Source organism: Odontesthes bonariensis, chromosome 3 (assembly GCF_027942865.1).
Source record: "Odontesthes bonariensis isolate fOdoBon6 chromosome 3, fOdoBon6.hap1, whole genome shotgun sequence".
NCBI classification, from domain to species: domain Eukaryota; kingdom Metazoa; phylum Chordata; class Actinopteri; order Atheriniformes; family Atherinopsidae; genus Odontesthes; species Odontesthes bonariensis.
In genome coordinates, this window is record NC_134508.1 from 19,299,087 (window position 1) to 19,319,313 (window position 20,227).

Below are 20,227 nucleotides of genomic sequence, written 5' to 3' on the forward strand. Positions count from 1 at the left end.
CGAAATATCATGTTTAGTTTGTTATTCAGGGGGAAACCTAATGTGTATTTATTAAAAAATGTAGAATTTCTGATACATATTGACCATTTCCTGGTAACATTAGATTTTTTTGACCCGTGGATCGGTTATCAAATGTTACGTTCACCTGTCGGTGAGACCTCAAAGAGATAAATGACAGCTTGCCAGAGAGAGAGTGAGAGACGGGGGGGCAGTGTGTCAGGAGAAAGAGCGGTTCATCCACTAATCAAAGGGTTGGTAGATTGATCCCCACATCCTCAAGTTCAGATGTCGAAGTGTCCTTGGGCAAGGCACCCAAACTCTGGTGTTGATGTTGGGTTAGAGTCAGACAACGCTTCGGGGGACGAGTGGAAATATTGACGGAGGTAAAAGATTACGTATGGTTTATAAAACTTGTGTTCTGTTCTAAGGTGGAATCATCATAATACGTAACGGTGTCGTGGTCACCTGGTAGTTATCGCTTTGACTGAGTGGTTGCTGCATGTCAGAGAGAAAGAGGGGGACGCACTGAACTCACCTTTGGAATTTTTTCAGGCAAAAGATAGCACTGTGAGCGAGTGTGTTGTGGAGTGTTACAAACCGGTTTAACTGCAGGACATGGCTTTGTAATTAATTTGCAAACTAGATATAATAGTAAGCATTCTCTTCACTGCTACCTCTGTCATGTCACAGTCATATAAGTACAGGAAGGTGGAACTGTCTTCACAGGCTAAGTTTCAGGAGGGGGTCCCTCCTTCTGATCCAGGCCTGATTCAAATCAAAGTACTTTATTAATCCTGCGAGGGGAAGTTAAAGGATTCCCCCTCGCAGGATTAATAAAGTGTCCACCTCTGATGTTCCTCTTTTGTGTGAACACATGTCACGCTGGCCTGAGCCTCTGTGGCTTCCTGCTGATGGGAGGACCAGCGGATGGCAAAGAAACAACAACTCTGACACCAACGGAGGACAAACTGGAACACCTGAGCTACCGCAGGTAACGTATTGTGCAAAACAGGTGAGTGCATGATTCCGTCTGACTAATGAACGAAATCTACAGAAATCAATGTGTGCTAGCTCACACATGTTGAGTACTTGTGCAGTTTTTCCTTCCTTTTCCTGCTGTGTTTTACCGAGGTGATCATGGATGAGAGAAGACTCCAGCGCAGGTCCGAAGGAGAGAGACTGTGGACCCGACATTGCCGTTATGCACCCAGGGTTTCCGTGACGACGAGGAGCTCCCATCCGGATGAGAGAAGCTGATGTTAAAAAAAAGCAATAAAGGAGGACTTGGGGTTGGTCCTGTTTTGTGTCACAAAGTCGTGATCAGTTAAAAGGCACATTATATACTGCATTTAGATGTTATTAGCTGATAGTATAGAAAGGAGTAAAGAAACAAGCTGCTATTTTAAAAACAAAAGATGACAAATTGTCACAAAGTTATGCTTAAGCTTAAATCAGGACTTTCTTTCTGTCTCCCTTGTAGCACCTCACAGTGGACATCCACCAGTCCCAGGAAGCTCCAGCAGCACAGCCGTCCCCTGAACACACTCCAGCACCAAATCTGCTCCCAGACACCGGACTATGGATCGGCCCCAGCTGAAACGATGAAAAGCATCCCACACCGAGCCGTTCAGATGAAGCCGTCTCCGTGTGTGAAGCTCCTCACAGACACACAGAGAAGAAGATCTGCTCACCGACACCTGCAGAAATAACACAGTCCAGACGAGACGCAGACAGTTGGGACTGAAAGACAACCAGTGGGACAGTGTTGTTCTTTAAAGACATTATTCGTAAATGATGTGTTTAAAAAAATGTTTGCATTTACATTTTACATGCTGCTTTGGTGCTGGAGTAAATAAAAATGAACAGTTTTTACACTTACCCTCTCCTCTGTTGAATGAAACACCAAACAATAACTTTGCCTCAGAACAACCGTCTTCTGATGCAACGCTCTTAAAAGCAGACCCGACAAAGCTTTCTGCAGTCTGTGTCAGACACATAAGGAATATTTTACTAATCTGAATTCTAAATGATCAGCTATAACATTTGATTTAGTCTTTCTTTGACTAATAGCCTCATTCCACAGACATGACAGAACAAACATGGGAGCCAGTTTACAGTAGATATCATCCTGTTGGTAGATTGCCTTTAAAGCCCAGGAGAAGCTTTTTTTTCTACTCATGTCTACTAAACTGCATCAAATGAAATTGTATTATCCAAGAGCCTGTAATTCAACAGGTTTTTCTTCAAGTTTCCTTAACAATGACATGACATCACAGCTCCTTCAGCTGCATCATGTGGAAATATTTCAGGTTTTCTTCCAGAGGGCTGGCTCAGTCTAATGAATTTATCTGGAAAAATGCAAAGTACTGAGGAGGATGTTGTTTAAAACTCCTTAAACCAGCCATCTTCATTTCTGGATATTTGTTATAAAAATTCTAATAAAAAAAAACATTAAAAAAGAAAAAATATCTGAAAGGGTTTTAAAGGTTCTCCTGGTTTACCTGGATGTGTATGCTCATTGTCCCAGTGCAGAAGCAACTGAATAATAGTGGTCCCCTCTAAAACACAATGGCATGGGTCTCTGGAAGTTAGAGATATGGGCTGAAAAATGCGCTTCTCATCACTGCCAAAGCTGCCGCCAGCTTTTAGTAACTTAAGCCAAAGTTGCTCATTATTTTACAAATTTTCCATCTACATGTGAGAATCAGATGTCTTACCTGGTCATACAGCAAGGACACTAACTGTGGGCCCTACTTGCAAATAGTTGACATATTATTAAAAGAAAAACTTCTGTGGACTTGTTTCCACACTTTAAGTCACTCACATTGTTAACCTGCAGGTTGAAATTGAAATATCAACATGATAAAGTCTGGTCTTTTTTTGGCTTTTTATGAAGGTAATTATGAGGACAGATGATATACTGTAACAAATGTTACTTTTCAGAATGAAAAAAATCTGGGGATATAAAATGTATAGAAATGTAACTTTAACTTCTCTGTATTTTCAGTACAGTTCCACCTCACTGATTGTTGGTAAAGCCTCCACTGGAAAAAAAAAAGAGAAAAGAAAAGAAAACAGTCTATAAAGTGCTCAAATGACAGAGAAGGACCTTATTTCATCCTGAAAGAAAAAATGTGTTGTCATACCTGTTGTTTACTTACCTTTTCACAAAGTGTTCTATAGTTAAGAGATTAAGAAAATGTTTGGCAACATTTAATTTAGTGGGGGAGGGTGTTGAGACCTAGAGATAAAGTGTACCATTTGGTTTGCATTTCTATGTTTTGCGCTGTTGTGCGTGTGATGTCATCAGCCGCCGCGGTGTGGCGGAGGTGTTGTTTTGTTTTACGTTTTACGTTCGTCTGCCTTCCGTGTGTCTGTGTCAGCTCGTCTGGTAAAACGCATGTAAAACCGAACCGGGACAAATAAAGTTGCCAGAAGTATAACACAGAGGCATGTCTACTTGAGGGTGCAACAAGGGCAAACGCGAAAAGCATCCAGATGCTCCAAAAAGCTGACGGAGCATCTGGATGCTTCCCGTGGCCCTCGTGCTTGGGGAGGCGAAATTTTCTGTCTTTATCCCCAGTGAAGCACCCGGGATGGGTGTCACTGTGGGCCCCTCCTTTCTCGCTTGGGACTGTGGAGTGACAGATTTGGTCTGAAGGACTCCAGATGATCTTTTGACCAATCACCGTGTGTTTGGAATTAACACACGTACTCAGGGATCAGTAGGACATGAGAGCACCGAGAACAAGACGCAACCAATTACGGGGGCTCCTGTCCACAACACAAGCATCGGACTTGCGAGTGCGGAGCAGACGCTTCCAGCTACAGCCTCATACTGTACGCATGGAAAGAGCCTGACTGCTGCCCTGGCAGCCGAGACTCAGCGCCCATCTGCCATCGCCTCTCAACCTGCTCCCTGAGGGAGGGGAGCCACAACCTCCCGACACACAGCTGTTGATCTCTGGGTCCTATATAAACTTTCGCCGTGACGTATAATGACGTTGTTTAACGAGCGATGACGTGCATTAACTACCATTGACGTCAATGGACGTCATTGACGTCATAAAGTGCTACCTCAAAGTTTATAACAGGACCCACTAGAGACTGATTTTTCTTAACTAACAATTTCTCTTTCTGTTTCCCCAGGTTAAAATGAGAAGGATCTCCTAAACCACCAGACCTTTAGGTTGAATCAGGTCAACCACCAAGGTACCGAGGTAACTAGGTATAAGTAGGTAACAATCTCACACTCAACTTGTATTTTATAGCTTAATGAAATGCTCCAGTGGTGCAATTGGTTAGCGCAGAGTACTTATAAGACAGACACTGTAGAGCAATGCTGAGGTTGTGAGTTCAAGCCTCACCTGGAGCATATCTGGTGATAAGTTCTTGAAGTTACAATATTAGAGCTGGTCAGAGACATGATAAGAACAGTGCAGATTGTGATTAGAAGTCAAATAGGTAAGCTATAGAGCACAGTAAAGCTATGGAGATAAGCCTTCTAAACCTCTAAGCCTTCTAAATTAATTATTGATATTTTGCTAATATTATTGTCTAGTTATTTGTTTAGTTAATTACTTTGCTTTATAGGTTTAGTCTTTTTCTTTGATGTATTTACTGATATGATTTGAACACTTGGGGGCAGTAGTGCGCATAGGCACACCTGTATATAGGTAGGAAGTAGGTGGTGATCTGTGTAGGCACCTGGGTGATGGGCATATGGTTTTTTACCAGTGCGAGAAGGACCATGTTGTTTGCTCTTCTGGAACAAAAAAGAAACCAGCCTCAACTCAAAACATCTGCCTGGAAATTGGACTATGTCTTGCCTGCGTACATTACCTGCCCATGGTGCCTGAAGTGTTCGTTTGATTTGCTTTAATTTAAGTTTTGTTTAATTTGTTTGACAAACGGCCAATACAATTGGGTCTGGTTAAAATAGATCTGATAAGTGGTGTTTGAGAAGCAAAGGTTTTATTGTAATGGCTACAAATGATCTGATTCTGCAAGATTCATTTGAAAAGGGAAGTGCACACTTTTTTTTCCCCTGATCATCAACGTGCCATAACATTGTAAAAGATCAGACATAAAAATGAATCTTCACCAGGCTTTAACATATGTATGACAAGCTCAGATGGACAGCTACATCCTCATACTGTACCTATGGAAAGAGCCTGACTGCCGCCCTGGCAGCCGAGACTCAGCGCCCATCTGCCATCGCCTCTCAACCTGCTCCCTGAGGGAGGGGAGCCACAACCTCCCGACACACAGCTGTTGATCTCTGGGTCCTATATAAACTTTCGCCGTGACGTATAATGACGTTGTTTAACGAGCGATTACATGCATTAACTACCATTGACGTCAATGGACGTCATAAAGTGCTCCCTCAAAGTTTATAAGAGGACCCACTAGAGACTGATTTTTCTTAACTAACAATTTCTCTTTCTGTTTCCCCAGGTTCAAATTAGAAGGATCTCCTAAACCACCGGACCTTCAGGTTGAATCAGGTCAACCACCAAGGTATCAAGGTAACTCAGTATCAACCACAGATACAGTGTAATCTGTGTCTGTGTGAGCATGCTCCATCAGACAGCCTGGTTTCTGTGAGATCAGGTGTATGTGTTGGGAATGAAGCATGAACAAACATATATTTGTTGATTGAAAGTCATCAGCAAAAAGAGGTTCAGGAGGTAAAAACAAGTCTGCAGAGTGTTCTGTAGATTGTGGATCATCCTTTGTATCCATTTATCACAGCAGCACAGAGTTTCTTTAAGGATAAATTGAACATGATGAGACATGCTAAGGTTTCAGCATACCTTATTCACACATAATCATCGCATATTAGGCGATATTTTAACTTTTTATATTTTGCACTGAGTTTAAGTTTAGCTTTGCTACTTATTTAGCGTAGAAAAGCTTGCAAGTTTACGTTCAAAACAGAATAAAACACGACAAAAATTCCAACAAATTCAGTGTTCTGTTGGAAGTTTCAGACGTGTCTACAGTGGTAGCAAAAATTATGTGTTTCGGTATCACGTTGGGGCTAATACATGCATGCTAACTGAAGTTATGATCAAGAATGTGCGGACAAATATGCCTCTGACAGAAATTCTGAAAGTTTTTACCTGCAGACTTTGTGTTGTTGTGGGCGAAATACTTGCTGTAGACTTACTATTTTACTTGAGCACATTTACTGGACCCTTGCCAACGTGTCAGGACCATTTTTGTTTGAGTTGTATCATTTCGTAGAATACTGTAAAGGCTCTAGCATGGTTGCCGCGTCTGCTAGCGTGAGCGGTGTTGATGACGTCACGATTACGTGCCCGCCATAGATAGTGGTCGCAAGTCGATGCGCCAGTAGTTGCAATTCTCTCCGTCACAGAGGTGTTGCTGCTACGTGAAGGTTACCTCTACTCTACAACCACGAAAGTGGAGAAGAAAACAATGCCGCTGTCAAGAGCAGGAACACTGTAATTAATGATACTGCTGCAGTATTCGGATCATTTAAATTTTTTTAATTCAGTTAATAGAGGTGAAGGTTTGAAGCCCCAGCATCAACAGAGTCTCTGCCCTCTTCTTTGCCTTCACGTATCTGTCCCGTAGCTTCTTCCAGACTTTCTTACAGAACTCTCCCTCTTTCCCCAAAGTTCTGCCAATCTCTGTCCACCAGTTTTGGGAGTTTACGTGCTCCCTGTGCTGTTTCACTGCAGTTTCTTACAGCTGTCTGTACAAACGCACCTCCTGACTGAGCCTGGTCTCACATTGGTCCATCCGGTCTACTACTGTAGACAACAAAGTATATGCTATATTCTACATGATTTTTTATGTTGTAGAGTTGTGAATTTATTTTATCAATGGAGAAATTGAGCAGCCTTGCTTTGTTGTCTACAGTAGTAGATCAACCCTCATCTTACATTGAAGCTCCCAGATCAAGGAAGTGACGTCGACGCAGCTTTAGCAGCAGAGAAGCTTTTAGGCTTGTGTTGATGATAATAAACTCCTGGACTATGTACAAACTTCCAAATGCATCGTTTTGTGAGTACAGACCATATTTGTACTACTGTAGAAGTTTGGTGTCATGGCATGTGATTTTAGTGTGGTAATTTTGGAGATACTGCTAGGTTCCATTAGCGCTTGTACGAAGCTATTCGGGATAACTCAGTAACTCAGCTGATGTTCAGCCAAGATCGAAAAAACTTCGGGTGGACTACTTGGCTGGATGTCACGGTTCAAAGGACCCTAGGGTGAATCTACTCCGAACCATCACTTTAAGACCAATGCAATCTGAATTTAAGACAATTTAATACTTTTTAAGGTCTTATTTTCAGGAAAATTGATTTACGACTTTTTAAGGACCCGCGGCCACCCTGAGAGACACACAGAGAAGAAGATCTGCTCACCGACACCTGCAGAAATAACACAGTCCAGACGAGACGCAGACAATTGGGACTGAAAGACAACCAGTGGGACAGTGTTGTTCTTTAAAAACATTATTCGTAAATGATGTGTTTAAAAAAATGTTTGCATTTACATTTTACACGCTGCTTTGGTGCTGGAGTAAATAAAAATGAACAGTTTTTACACTTACCCTCTCCTCTGTTGAATGAAACACCAAACAATAACTTTGCCTCAGAGAACGACCGTCTTCTGATGCAACACTCTTAAAAGCAGACCCGACAAAGCTTTCTGCAGTCTGTGTCAGACACATAAGGAATATTTTACTAATCTGAATTCTAAATGATCAGCTATAACATTTGATTTAGTCTTTCTTTGACTAATAGCCTCATTCCACAGACATGACAGAACAAACATGGGAGCCAGTTTACAGTAGATATCATCCTGTTGGTAGAATGCCTTTAAAACTCAGAAGAAGCTTTTTTTCTACTAAACTGCATCAAATGAAATTGTATTATCCAAGAGCCTGTAATTCAACAGGTTTTTCTTCAGGTTTCCTTAACAATGACATGACATCACAGCTCTTTCAGCTGCATCATGTGGAAATATTTCAGGTTTTTTTGCCAGAGGGCTGGCTCAGTCTAATGAATTTATCTGGAAAAATGCTGAGTACTGAGGAGGATGTTGTTTAAAACTCATTAATAAAAAAACATTTAAAAAAGAAAGAAAAAATATCTGAAAGGGTTTTAAAGGTTCTCCTGGTTTACCTGGAAGTGTATGCTCATTGTCCCAGTACAGAAGCAACTGAATAATAGTGGTCCCCTCTAAAACACAATGGCATGGGTCTCTGGAAGTTAGAGATATGGGCTGAAAAATGCGCTTCTCATCACTGCCGAAGCTGCCGCCAGCTTTTAGTAACTTCAGACATTTACACATCATTTCTGCTACCACTGCAGACACATCTGAAACTTCCAACAGAATACTGAATTTGTTGCAGCTGTGACAGTAAGGGTGATATTGTTAACGCAACAGTGTTCAGATACCCATCTTCAAAGTCAGTCCAACTGGTTAATTCCACTTCACATCTGTAAAGCTTTATAACTGTAACTTAAGCAGTTTTGATGTTCCAGACACCGCTGACGTTGCAGCAGTCACATGACAAATCAGTGAGATGGTACTTTAACAGCTTTGGAAAGCTGCAAACTGCATCCTTATTTTGATCTGTCAGATAGCAACTCCCTGATTTTCCTGCTCTTTTGTTTTCAGGATCAAACCATCAGTAAAAACTGTTGAAGTGTGGACGGATGAAGCTGCAGCAGCTCTGCATGAATGTTTTTGGAGCACAAGCTGGTTCAGCACCAGTGGAGTGGGTGAGGTGGTGTGTCTGCTCACGGCCCAAACATACTCAGAGACAAAGCCCACCTGAGGCACAGCCTGTTCACCCTGCTGTCATATGGAGAGTGATACACAACCTTCTGCCTCCCAGCAGACTTTACAACAGTAATGACTGCAGTAGATCAGTTATTTTATCAAACAAGCCTGTGAGACACATAGCTTTATGAGCATATAATCTCTGTGGTCACTCCTGCTTCAGTTGGTGTTTACAGTGACACTCACACACAGACATTTATACACACACTTCATAGAAACAGGAAATAATGAGAGTCACCCACACACTGGTTCACTGCAACTTACATCACAGTGTAACAACCACATCATAAGTATCAGTAGTTTCTAAAAGTTTCATTGTTAAAGAAGAAAACCTGAGCAGTTACAAATATGTCTTTAATAAATCTACATGATTGTGATTAATAATAAACCTACACACCACATCAATGATCCAGTCATGTATCTATAAATACATCTTATAAAAGTTCAGTATTGAAAATCAATTTAACTCTGACAGAGTGTAAGCATATAACAGCCTGTAAGATGAGAGACACAGCACAGAGAACATTGAAATGTGGCTTTTGCTGCTTTTTGTTTTTAACAAACAAGGAAATGTTGTCAGGAGTTTAAATCCAAAAACCCTGCTGGTTGTGCAGCAGAGGTTGTTATCTAATGCTTTTCCGTGTCTTTTTTTATAACTTGCTGTAATGTTCAATAAAAGACCAGAAAATGAGAATGAGATGTGAAATTAAGAATCTCATCTAACTGGTGTTGTTTAGTTTTACTTCATATGAAGGCTGCACCCAGGAATCATCCTTAATGAAGATATTTGAAGGACTTTTGTGTGGCAGTCAGTTTTTCTTCCCTCCACTAAACGGTGTCAAACACAAACACTAGAATATCAAACAGCATTAACTGTTTCTAATCTTCTTCTGCTCTGACAGACTTTACATAACCTGCACTGAACTGCTGAGGAGGAATACTGTGAATAAGCCACAACTTGAGACAAGAATAAAATCAACAATAATCTTTAAAAACAAATGTTGGTCAGCAATTCAGGGATTTTTTTGTCTTCATTCTGCAACATTTGAAAATACAGAGGTTAAATCATGTAAGTCTCTTTGGATATAAGCTGTACAAGATCAGTCATTAAGGTCATAGCAGTCCTAAGTTTTTGTCCTAAGAATTTGGATTCTGTCCAAGTTCATGAAGATGTTTCACCTCTGAAAGTTTCCTTCCTTCTGTCTGATTGGTGCAGAGTTTCAGGTGATACCATCCATCATACCCCAGAGGACATTGTTGGGTGTTTACTATGTAAATTTCAGCTTTATGTGTTTCTGTTAGTCTATCACCCAAATTAAAGAATGACAGCAAATGTGTTTTTCTATATGAACGTCAACATGACTGCAGTCATTACTGAAGCTATCTTTGATCATATTCTTTGAGTGATTAGGAAGAAACATATTTTAGGGATACTGCTGTGTCACATTTAAATTATATTTCATAAATACACAAATAAACAGTTTTCACTGAAAAAAATTATTTCTATTTAAGTTTATTCGTTTTTAGATTATTACTATTGTTATTATTATCATGGTAGCGTTTCGACAGGTTTTGTCGGGTCGCGTTTCCCAGCGTGCCTTGCGTGACTAATTGTTTTGTTAGTTTTAGTTCCAAGTACGCAGCTACTTGTTAATTTAATATTACCAATCAGTTTGGTCTTTGTTTATGTGATTTTACGGTTGGTCGTTATTTTACGCACTTTGGTTTGTGACACATTAAGTTTGTACAACAGTTACCGTGCATGTTCGTTAATTACATTAGTATTTTATTTCATTCAAATTTATGATAACTTTCTGAGACTCATAATGTTTTAGTCCTATAAGCCCGAATTCACCCACCACGTGAACGCGTTCTGCGAGCTGTCAATGTGGAGTCTGGTGTGCTGCGGAGAAGCCGGGTCCGGCAGAGTGCACCTGCGGCTGAACGCGCACGGCCAATGCGCTTTGCTCTCCTAAATGCACGTTCTATTGCAAATAAAGCAAACTATCTGGGCGATGTATTCATACAGGATAACTTGGATTTTATGGCCCTGACGGAAACCTGGCAGAAAGAACAGGATTACTTTCACCTAAATGAACTGTGTCCCCCAAACTGCTCCGCGTTTGGGACCCCGCGGGTTGCACGAAGAGGAGGCGGACTTGCGCTCATTTGTAAGGAGTACTTTCTCTGCAGACAACTGAAGCCAGAGCCTTTTAACTCGTTTGAGCTTCAAATGACCAAGGTTGGAAACTTTGACTCTTTTTATTGTATTTTTATGGAGTTAAATTTGTCTCAATAATATTTGTATATACGCAGAAGGGGATCCACAAATATGTCTTGATTTGCATGTGTGTTTTGATATCTACAAATAAAAAAATCATATTTGTACTCGTATATTGATTTTTACAAATATAGATGTGCATTTGTAAATAAAATGCCATTTGTAAAACCAAAAAAATCATTTGTGAAATGTGATTCTGCATTTGTGAATCACCAGCACACACATTTTTCGCTTTCCACAGTTACGTGTTTTTGAGACGTTCTTCGCATGAAAGTCGCACAAATCCACACGTAAATATTTCTTGACTTGCATTCGTGTTTTGATATCCACAAATAAAAAAAAACATATTTGTAACTTGTAAATTGGTTTTCACAATTGTAGATGTGTATTTGTAAATGAGATGGCATTTGTAAAACTGAAAATTGCCTTTGTGATATCTAATTTTGCATTTGTGCATTAACAGCACACGTAGGTTTCGTTTTCGCATTTGTGAATCAGCACGATCAGCGCACGTATTTTTGAGACAATCTTTGCGGCAGAGGGAGCCACCCAGATTCACAAATAGCCTACCTCTATTTTCTAATCCAGTAGATGGCAGTGTTGTTCTATAAAGCTCATAACGGCTATGCTTCACTTGACTTTCATTGAATTTTTCAATTCATTCAAATTCAACCATGGCCGAACAACGTGGGCATGATGAGCAGCTACCGCCAACTTCAGTAGGCCCTAAGTACAATTCCCTCACCCCAAATTATGATAGTTATGATAGTAAAATGTAAATGTAAATAGTTCAGAGACTCTCTATTTTTCATATGTTTTATTTTTTCTGACAGTATTCAGAGTGAGAGCAATATGGTAACACGCAATAGATTAAGTATGAACAACACTGCCATCTACTGGATTAGAAAATAGAGGTAGGCTATTTGTGAATCTGGGTGGCTCCCTCTGCCGCAAAGATTGTCTCAAAAATACGTGCGCTGATCGTGCTGATTCACAAATGCGAAAACGAAACCTACGTGTGCTGTTAATGCACAAATGCAAAATTAGATATCACAAAGGCAATTTTCAGTTTTACAAATGCCATTTCATTTACAAATACACATCTACAATTGTGAAAACCAATTTACAAGTTACAAATATGTTTTTTTTTATTTGTGGATATCAAAACACGAATGCAAGTCAAGAAATATTTACGTGTGGATTTGTGCGACTTTCATGCGAAGAACGTCTCAAAAACACGTAACTGTGGAAAGCGAAAAATGTGTGTGCTGGTGATTCACAAATGCAGAATCACATTTCACAAATGATTTTTTTGGTTTTACAAATGGCATTTTATTTACAAATGCACATCTATATTTGTAAAAATCAATAGACGAGTTACAAATATGATTTTTTTATTTGTAGATATCAAAACACACATGCAAATCAAGACATATTTGTGGATCCCCTTCTGCGTATATACAAATATTATTGAGACAAATTTAGCTCCATACATTTTAATCTACAGGCCACCTGGTCCTGCTCGTGAGTTTTTAAATGAGTTTTCTGAGTTTTTAACTATGATTATTAAACTTGAGAGGGTTCTTATGGTTGGGGATTTTAATTTCCACATAAATGACAGTTCCTGTCCTGCAGCATCTGAGTTTTTAGATCTCACTGAGTCTTTTCACTTAAAGCAACATGTTTCTGGCCCAACACATAAAAAAGGCCACACTTTGGATTTAGTTTTCTCCTTTGGCCTGGACTTAAATTGTCTGAATGTTGTGGATATCCAGGTGTCCGATCATAGTTGTGTGTATTTTAATGTATCTTTCAAAACTGACTCTTGCACTCAACATGTGGTCTCCCAAAAGCGCTTTATAAATCAGACTACTGTTGCAAATTTTTCCCAAAAATTTCAACCCAGCTTTAATGGGGCCTGTAATGATACAGAATCTTACATAAATTCCTTCAATAATCATTGTGAAGCTGTGTTGAACATGGTGGCCCCTATAAAGCCAAAAGTGATTTCTTTGAAAAAATCCCAGCCATGGTTAAATGATGAAATTGCTTCTTTTAGGAGGGTTTGTCGGAGGGTGGAGCGTCTATGGAGATCCACAAAACTCGAGGTGCACAGACTACATTTAAAAGACCTTATCATGTCTCTAAATATTATGATAAAACAGGCTCGATCTGCCTACTTTGCCAAACTTGTCAATTCACATAAAAGGAATCCCAAGGTTGTTTTTGACACTATTCATAAAATTGTGTCACCTTCTACTCCTCTGGTGCCAGTTTCAACAATATGGGACTGTAACCAATTTTTGAAGCACTTTGTGGATAAAGTGGAGGAGATCAGGGCAAATGTGTTGCCTTTCAAAGGGACCATAACCCCTGTACGTTCTAGTCCTTTCTCATGGTCTGTGTTCTCTCTTGTATCAATAGAGGAGGTTATGGGGTTGATGAAAAGGATGAAACCATCTTCTTGTCCTTTTGATGTCATGCCAACATCCTTGCTTTATAATGTCATCGATCTTGTTGCACCTTATATTGTTGAACTGATTAATATTTCATTGTCTACTGGGTCTTTTCCAAGCTTTTTTAAACAGGCAGCAATAAGTCCCATCTTAAAAAAGCCAAACTTGGATCCGGCTGAGCCTCATAATTATAGGCCCATCTCTAAACTGCCCTTTGTTTCCAAAGTTGTGGAGAAGGTGGTGGCAGAACAGCTAACTGCATTTTTAAACAAAAATGATTTGTTTGATCAATTTCAATCTGGCTTTCGTAAGAGTCACTCCACTGAGACTGCCCTTCTTAAAGTCTCTAGTGACATAAGGATGGCAGCTGACCGTGGGCAGTACTCAGTTTTAATTCTTCTTGACTTATCATCAGCATTTGATACTGTAGATCATGAACTGTTGCTACAGAGAATGAACTGTGACTTTGGAATTGCTGGGACAGTCCTGAAGTGGTTGTCCTCATATTTGTCAAATAGGACTTTTTCTGTTTGTGTAAACAATATAATGTCAGATGTTTCTACTTTAAAGTATGGTGTCCCTCAAGGATCAATTCTTGGTCCCATTTTGTTTTTGCTGTACATCAGCCCTCTTGGCAAAGTCATTAGTAATTTTAAAAATGTCTCCTATCATTTTTATGCTGATGACATTCAATTGTATTTTTCTTTTAAGGAGTCGGAGTTGCACAAACTGTCTGAGCTATTGGATTGTCTCTCAAGCATAAAGAACTGGCTCACTGAAAACTGCCTCCAGTTAAATAGTAAAAAGACTGAGACTCTGATTATTGTTCCAGAGCAAAAAATTCCCCTGGTCCTGAATCACCTCGGTTCTCTGGGCTCGTCCGTTCAGTCGAGCATCAGGAATCTTGGTGTCTGGTTTGGTCAGTCTTTGTCTCTTGACTGCCATTCTAGGCACTTAGTAAAAAACTGTTTTTATCATTTAAGAAATATTGCAAAGTTAAGGCCAATCCTGTCCAACTCTGACCTGGAAATTGTGATTCACGCTTTTATCTCTTCACGTTTGGATTATTGCAATTCTCTTTTTATTTGTCTTAACAAATCTGTTTTAAATCATCTTCAAATGGTCCAAAATGCAGCAGCTCGACTTTTAACAGGATCAAGCAGACAGACTCATATTACGCCAATTTTATCTTCCTTGCATTGGCTGCCGATCAAATTTCGTATAGATTTTATAATTTTAGTGTTGACTTTTAGAGCCCTTCACGGGCAGACCCCCACCTATGTCTCTGATCTGCTGTGTCCCTACAGCTCCGGCCGCTCCCTTCGGTCCTCAGGCCAGAACCTCCTCATGGTCCCAAGGACTTCCTTTAAAACTAGAGGTGACTTGTCTTTCCAGGCTTTTGCTCCTAAATTATGGAACAAGCTGCCTGTGTCTCTTCGTGAGCTGGAGTCTGTGGATTCTTTTAAAAAGCAGCTGAAGACATTCTTTTTTAGACAGGCTTTTAGTTGATTGGCTCGATGTCACTTTTATTGTGTATCCATATCTTGGTGGTTTTGTTTTACTGTGTAAAGCACTTTGTGATTTTTATCTGTGAAGGGTGCTATATAAATAAAAGTTCTTCTTCTTCTTCTTCTATGTTAATTTATTAGTTTCAACTAAATTATTATGGGGCTAACGGTAACCTGGAACAGCTGACCATTTTTTGGTATATGAATATCAGAGAGATGTGCGCTGTTTGCTGCTAGATGTCAGGCTTTTAGACGATTGAAACATCGAGAGCTTGTTAGTACAGTTTATCAGGTTATGGTTTATAGTTATGATACTTATATCGGCTGTTCTTTGGCTCAACATGATGTGGCATGGCATGTCATGGCGTCTCTATATGTGTGGAGACTAGGGTTGCCATCTTTCAGAAATTAAAATAAGGGACGCATGGCTCATCTGGGCTATGACCACCACAGCCGACTCCTTTGGCCACTGCTCGCAGCAGTAATATGTTATTTTGTGCCAGTATCTTCAGTACAGTGGTGATAAAAAAAAGCAACTTGATTGATACTTAAAGATTAAAATGCTTTATTACCAATAAACACATTCTCTTATAAAGTGCAGTTAATTAAATCTTAAATTAAATCTGTGTAGAGTGTAGAACAATGAACTTTTAAATTATAAAAAAAATAAATTGATAACTTAATGTAACTTTTTAAGTGCAAAACCATATGAACCTCTAGGACATTTTTACTTACAGAGGGAAAAAAACAGAACGAAAAAAACAACAAAAACATTTGTCAACTTTTCTGCTCATTCAGTTAGAAAAAAGGAAGTGCAAAATGTAACTTATTCCCTCAACCATCTTAATCAGAATCTGTTACTTCTTTTTCCAAGTGTACTTTTTGTTACTCCTTGCAGCACTGAGTAACTCTTTGTCTATATATAAATATATATTAGTGGTGGGCATAGATTAATTTTTTTTTAATCTAGATTAATCTCACTGAAATCTCGAAATTAATCTAGATTAATGTAGATTAAAATAGCTCATTCAGGGGTCCGACAATCCGCGGCGTTCACGTAAACAGACGTGTAAACTTTGGTTCCTATCCAAACAATAGTCGTTTAATCCTGAGACTGTTGCAATTGCCGTGTCGAGTGCTTCAATACAATAGTGTAGTTTTATTTCGGATTTTATTTTGAATTTAGTTTATTTTCACAGCTGCCTCTGCTATTCCTGCTCTTCTCAGGTGTACCTAATGTAGTTTTACATTATTGTAAAAGTGATGTATATCTTGTATAAAAAATTGTAAATAACAACATGTTTATTCGTGTTCCTGCCCTCTCTTTCCTCATGTTTTTTTCCGCGGGGGTGCTGCACAGCCGCGGGGCCTTTAAGAATTGAACATTCTAAATGTGACGTCACAAGCTTCCAAAGCTACCAAAGCAAATTCTCAAGCGACGCTTCTCCAGCGAGTCAGCGACCTCTGCTACCAGGTAGCGGAGGTCGCAACATTAGGGCAGACCAGCTTATTCACATGCATGGCTCCAGCAGTTTCTCTAGCTTCGCCAACTTCTCATATTCAGCACTTGTTGGGAGGGCCAGATTGTGCTGCTGTTGAGATAGCGTTGTGTGCAGTGCGTCTCTGTTGCGCCACACGCGCAGTATCCTCCCTGCGGCCACCATATTAGGAGCGCTGTCTGTTCCAACAGGGCAGATTTTGTCAACTATCCCCCACAGATAAGCGACCTCCATAAACTGCCTAGCACAGGCTTCTGCAAAGTAGCGTTCTTCTGTTTTAATCACACCTAACGGCAGACAGAGTACATCAGCCCACACCCGAGCTAAAATATCAAGGTAAAAGTCATCACAGTTTGCTTAGGCTACCTATTTTGACCCAGTTCCCAACCCAACTTTGAGAATAGATTAACGGCGATATTTTTTATATCGCCCGATAAGACTCTCAAATTATCGCAGCACGTTAACGCCGATAACGGCCCACCACTAATACATATATTTATTTATTTATTCATTTATATATATGTTTTCTCCGAACAAATTCATTTATTTACTGTTCCATACCTTATCAGTCTCAGCAGATGATTAGGGAATGAAGAACTGTGACACTGAGGCTTGCACTGCATGAAAAGAGGGATTTGTGGATGTATGTGGCCCCTTACATGTCCGCATACGTTGAGCCCCTGCATTTGCGGTGGTAAAAGTGAAAACTTGGCCCAAGTTGTCGCAAACTGACCTGGCAACTGCTCCCCCATGCCCCCCTCCCCTCCCCTACTTAGGAGAGCCTTTAATATGTAAATGCCAGTGATCAGGTCAGGAGCTGCCACAGTCATTTTCAAGTGGGGTGGGGTGAGATGAGGTGGGGGGTGGGCAGGCCTGTTTCTACACGTTCATCACCTCCAACCAGGGGCGTATCTAGCCATTTTGGGGCCCTAGGCAAAATATAGACATGGGGCCCTCATTTTATAAATACACACATAAAACAAATTACCATCCCAATACCCTTACTTTAAATTGAGATTAAAGAATCGCAATAAACCAATACTGCACTGCCACTAACAATGGTATCAACTCTCCACAGTAAAATCAGTTTCAGATTTCTCCAGCATTTGCCAAAATTATATGTTTATTATTCGGATCAAACGAGAGAGAGAGCGCGAGAGAGAGAGAGAGAGGTTAGAATTTCCATGACACAAGTAAGTTACATGTGAAAATCAAATAATGTTTTCACTGCCAGAGATACAAAATGATCTTATGCTTAACAGAACTAAAATACAAAATGGACATGAGTAAAACCACCATTTACATTTACCAATGAAAGGACCAACGAAAAGATTTTGTGTGTGGACAGGAATAACAGTGGTTCAGTGTTTGCTTTGAAAGCAAAATCAAGCCATAGGAATGATTTAGAAATTTGAGGACTTCCCAGCACTTTACAAAATTCCAGCATTATCCTAGAAGTAAAGCCCTCCCTCAAAGGCCTGCCTGCCAAAGTATTTTGTGAGTGTATGTGTACAGAATAACAACAATATATCAACATAGTAAATTGGGGATTTTTTTTAAAGGCTTAGACAGGCTGGATATAGATAGTTAGATACTGTAGCTGGCTAGTTAGATATAGACCTACACAATTTAGTAACTAAATGTGTATTGATACTTCAAATAAGTCTTTGATACGTTTTGCTTTATTTTATAACAGCATTTAACCTACAGAAATAAAATGCAGATGATGGCGCGTTCAGCCTACCTCCACATGTTTTACAGTCATTAAGTCCCCTGTGGGCAATACTGAAGTCACTATTACATACAGTGCACCTCGCCACGGTGTCATCATTCTTCACCTTCACCAGACATGGATATACTTTAGTATATTCTGCTGTAAAATGAATCTTATATTTTCGTTTTTTACTCGAGGATTCATCCTCTGCCATTTGGCAGGATGCACAGTTTTGAGTGGTAACTTAGGTGACTGTCAGAGAGTAAATCGAAGCCCTCCCACACCGAACGTTATTGGCACGAGTTATTGTATTGCCTGCATGCTCTCACTCGCATTGAAAAAAAAAAAAAAAAACACTCCCTCGCACTGGGATGGCAGACCTCTTTTCAGGGGTGGCGACTGCCACCCCGTGCCGCCCTGGTAGTTTCGCGCGTCTGAGAGTTTGTTTAATTTTAGTCTCGTTGACACTGTACAGCACTTGGGACAGTTCTCGCTGATTTTAAATGTGCTGTATATTAAACTTACTTACTCACTTGCTCACAGGCAGATCAAATGAAAGTCCTGTTGAATGCTATGACCGGAATGTCTCATATGGTGGCCAGCACTGTGGATACGGTCGTGGAGAGGGTTCTGGAGGGAATCGACCAGAGATTCGCTAGGTTGGAGGTAAGATGGCCGTCGAGAACGCACTGAAGTTACATTCCAGAGAAGTTGAAGAGCACAAGAGAAGGCGGATACAGAATCCGAAAATCGCGGTAAGAGTAGGTTATTGACTGTGGCTTTAGGCTAAACTCAACTTAATTGTGTCCATCACGTGAAAACCAGTGTGAGTTGCTTTATTTAAAAAAATGAATTTCGTGTTTTCAATTTATAGGAAGCAGTTCGCCGCCTGCATAACTCACCGTGGCATTATAATCCAGGTCAAAGGTAAGAATAAGTGAATGTTCTCCTAATATCTAGTTGAGTTGGACCTGATGTTACGTTACGTCAATGCAGTTTTTTTTTTTATTAACCATAGGCCTATTGTTTTTACAGGCTACTGTCACCTCACAATATGGATGTAACGAGTCGCTTGAAGGAGGCGGTGTCAAACAGTCCGAACTTCAGAGAGGTAGACGGGGACACTATCGAGGGTGAGCGGCGCTGACTTTTACCACGGCTGGCACTGATACTTTTAAGCACTGGTCATTTTATTCATTCCTCTTGTTGTTTTTTTTAGCTGCGTGACGGACCTGTGTGCTGTGCTACAGGCGCGTCTTGAAGCCAACCCGAAATACTCACAGTCTCACCACAGAAGAGTGAAAGAGAGTAAGAACATAAACGCTGTCAATATGACTTTTGTTACTTTATAGACAAGTTGTCAATATGCTGTGCATGGATAGACCATGTTTTGGTTATTTATTGGTTATTCCAACAGCTCCCAGAAGCCAGCTTCTGATCCAGGATGAGGACGTCTGACAACTCCGCAGACTCTGCAGGGACCGGAGGAATGCGAAGAATGCGGATTCCAAACGGCGGCGTTTAGGCTTATTGTGTATATTGTAGGCTACAGCAGTGTGTGTATAGCCTATAGTTTTCAATTCTTTATTATCAATATGGTTCTTATTACAATGTAAGCTATGTACATTGTGTGGTGTGGCAATAAAAGCGCTTTAAAAAAAAAAGTTTCCTTTTTCATTTCCTCAATAGATTCACGTCATTCATGCCTGCATTAGCCTAGTCATAGTGCAGCTTATAAGAATGACGTGAATATATGAAGTACACGAACATCCCAGGAATATTAGTAATCATAATCACAATTATTAATCATAATTGCTGAGTGATATGACCATATAAAGTATGCATATATTAACCTTATTGGCCAATGGGCGGTCAGCTTTACAGGAGCTTTTTTATGTAATCACGTGCCTTTTTTGTCCAATACCAGCGAGGCCAGTGAGAGG

General features: G+C 40.1%; 1 long non-coding RNA gene and 1 other non-coding gene across 3 annotated transcripts; both read left to right on the forward strand.

Moving 5' to 3' along the window:
- Nucleotides 1-4,282: 4,282 nt before the first annotated feature.
- Nucleotides 4,283-4,375, forward strand: trnai-uau (transfer RNA isoleucine (anticodon UAU)). Its single transcript is given in 2 exon segments — nt 4,283-4,320; nt 4,340-4,375. It is a non-coding gene; the product is annotated as a tRNA-Ile (tRNA).
- A 14,799-nt stretch (nt 4,376-19,174) lies between these two features.
- Nucleotides 19,175-19,804, forward strand: LOC142377773 (uncharacterized). Of its 2 annotated transcripts, XR_012769551.1 has the most exons (4): nt 19,175-19,211; nt 19,320-19,417; nt 19,504-19,592; nt 19,702-19,804. It is a non-coding gene; the product is annotated as an uncharacterized LOC142377773 (long non-coding RNA). The 2 variants fall into 2 exon arrangements; XR_012769550.1 differs by lacking the exon at nt 19,702-19,804 and having other exon boundaries at nt 19,504-19,598.
- The last annotated feature ends 423 nt before the right edge of the window (nt 19,805-20,227 follow it).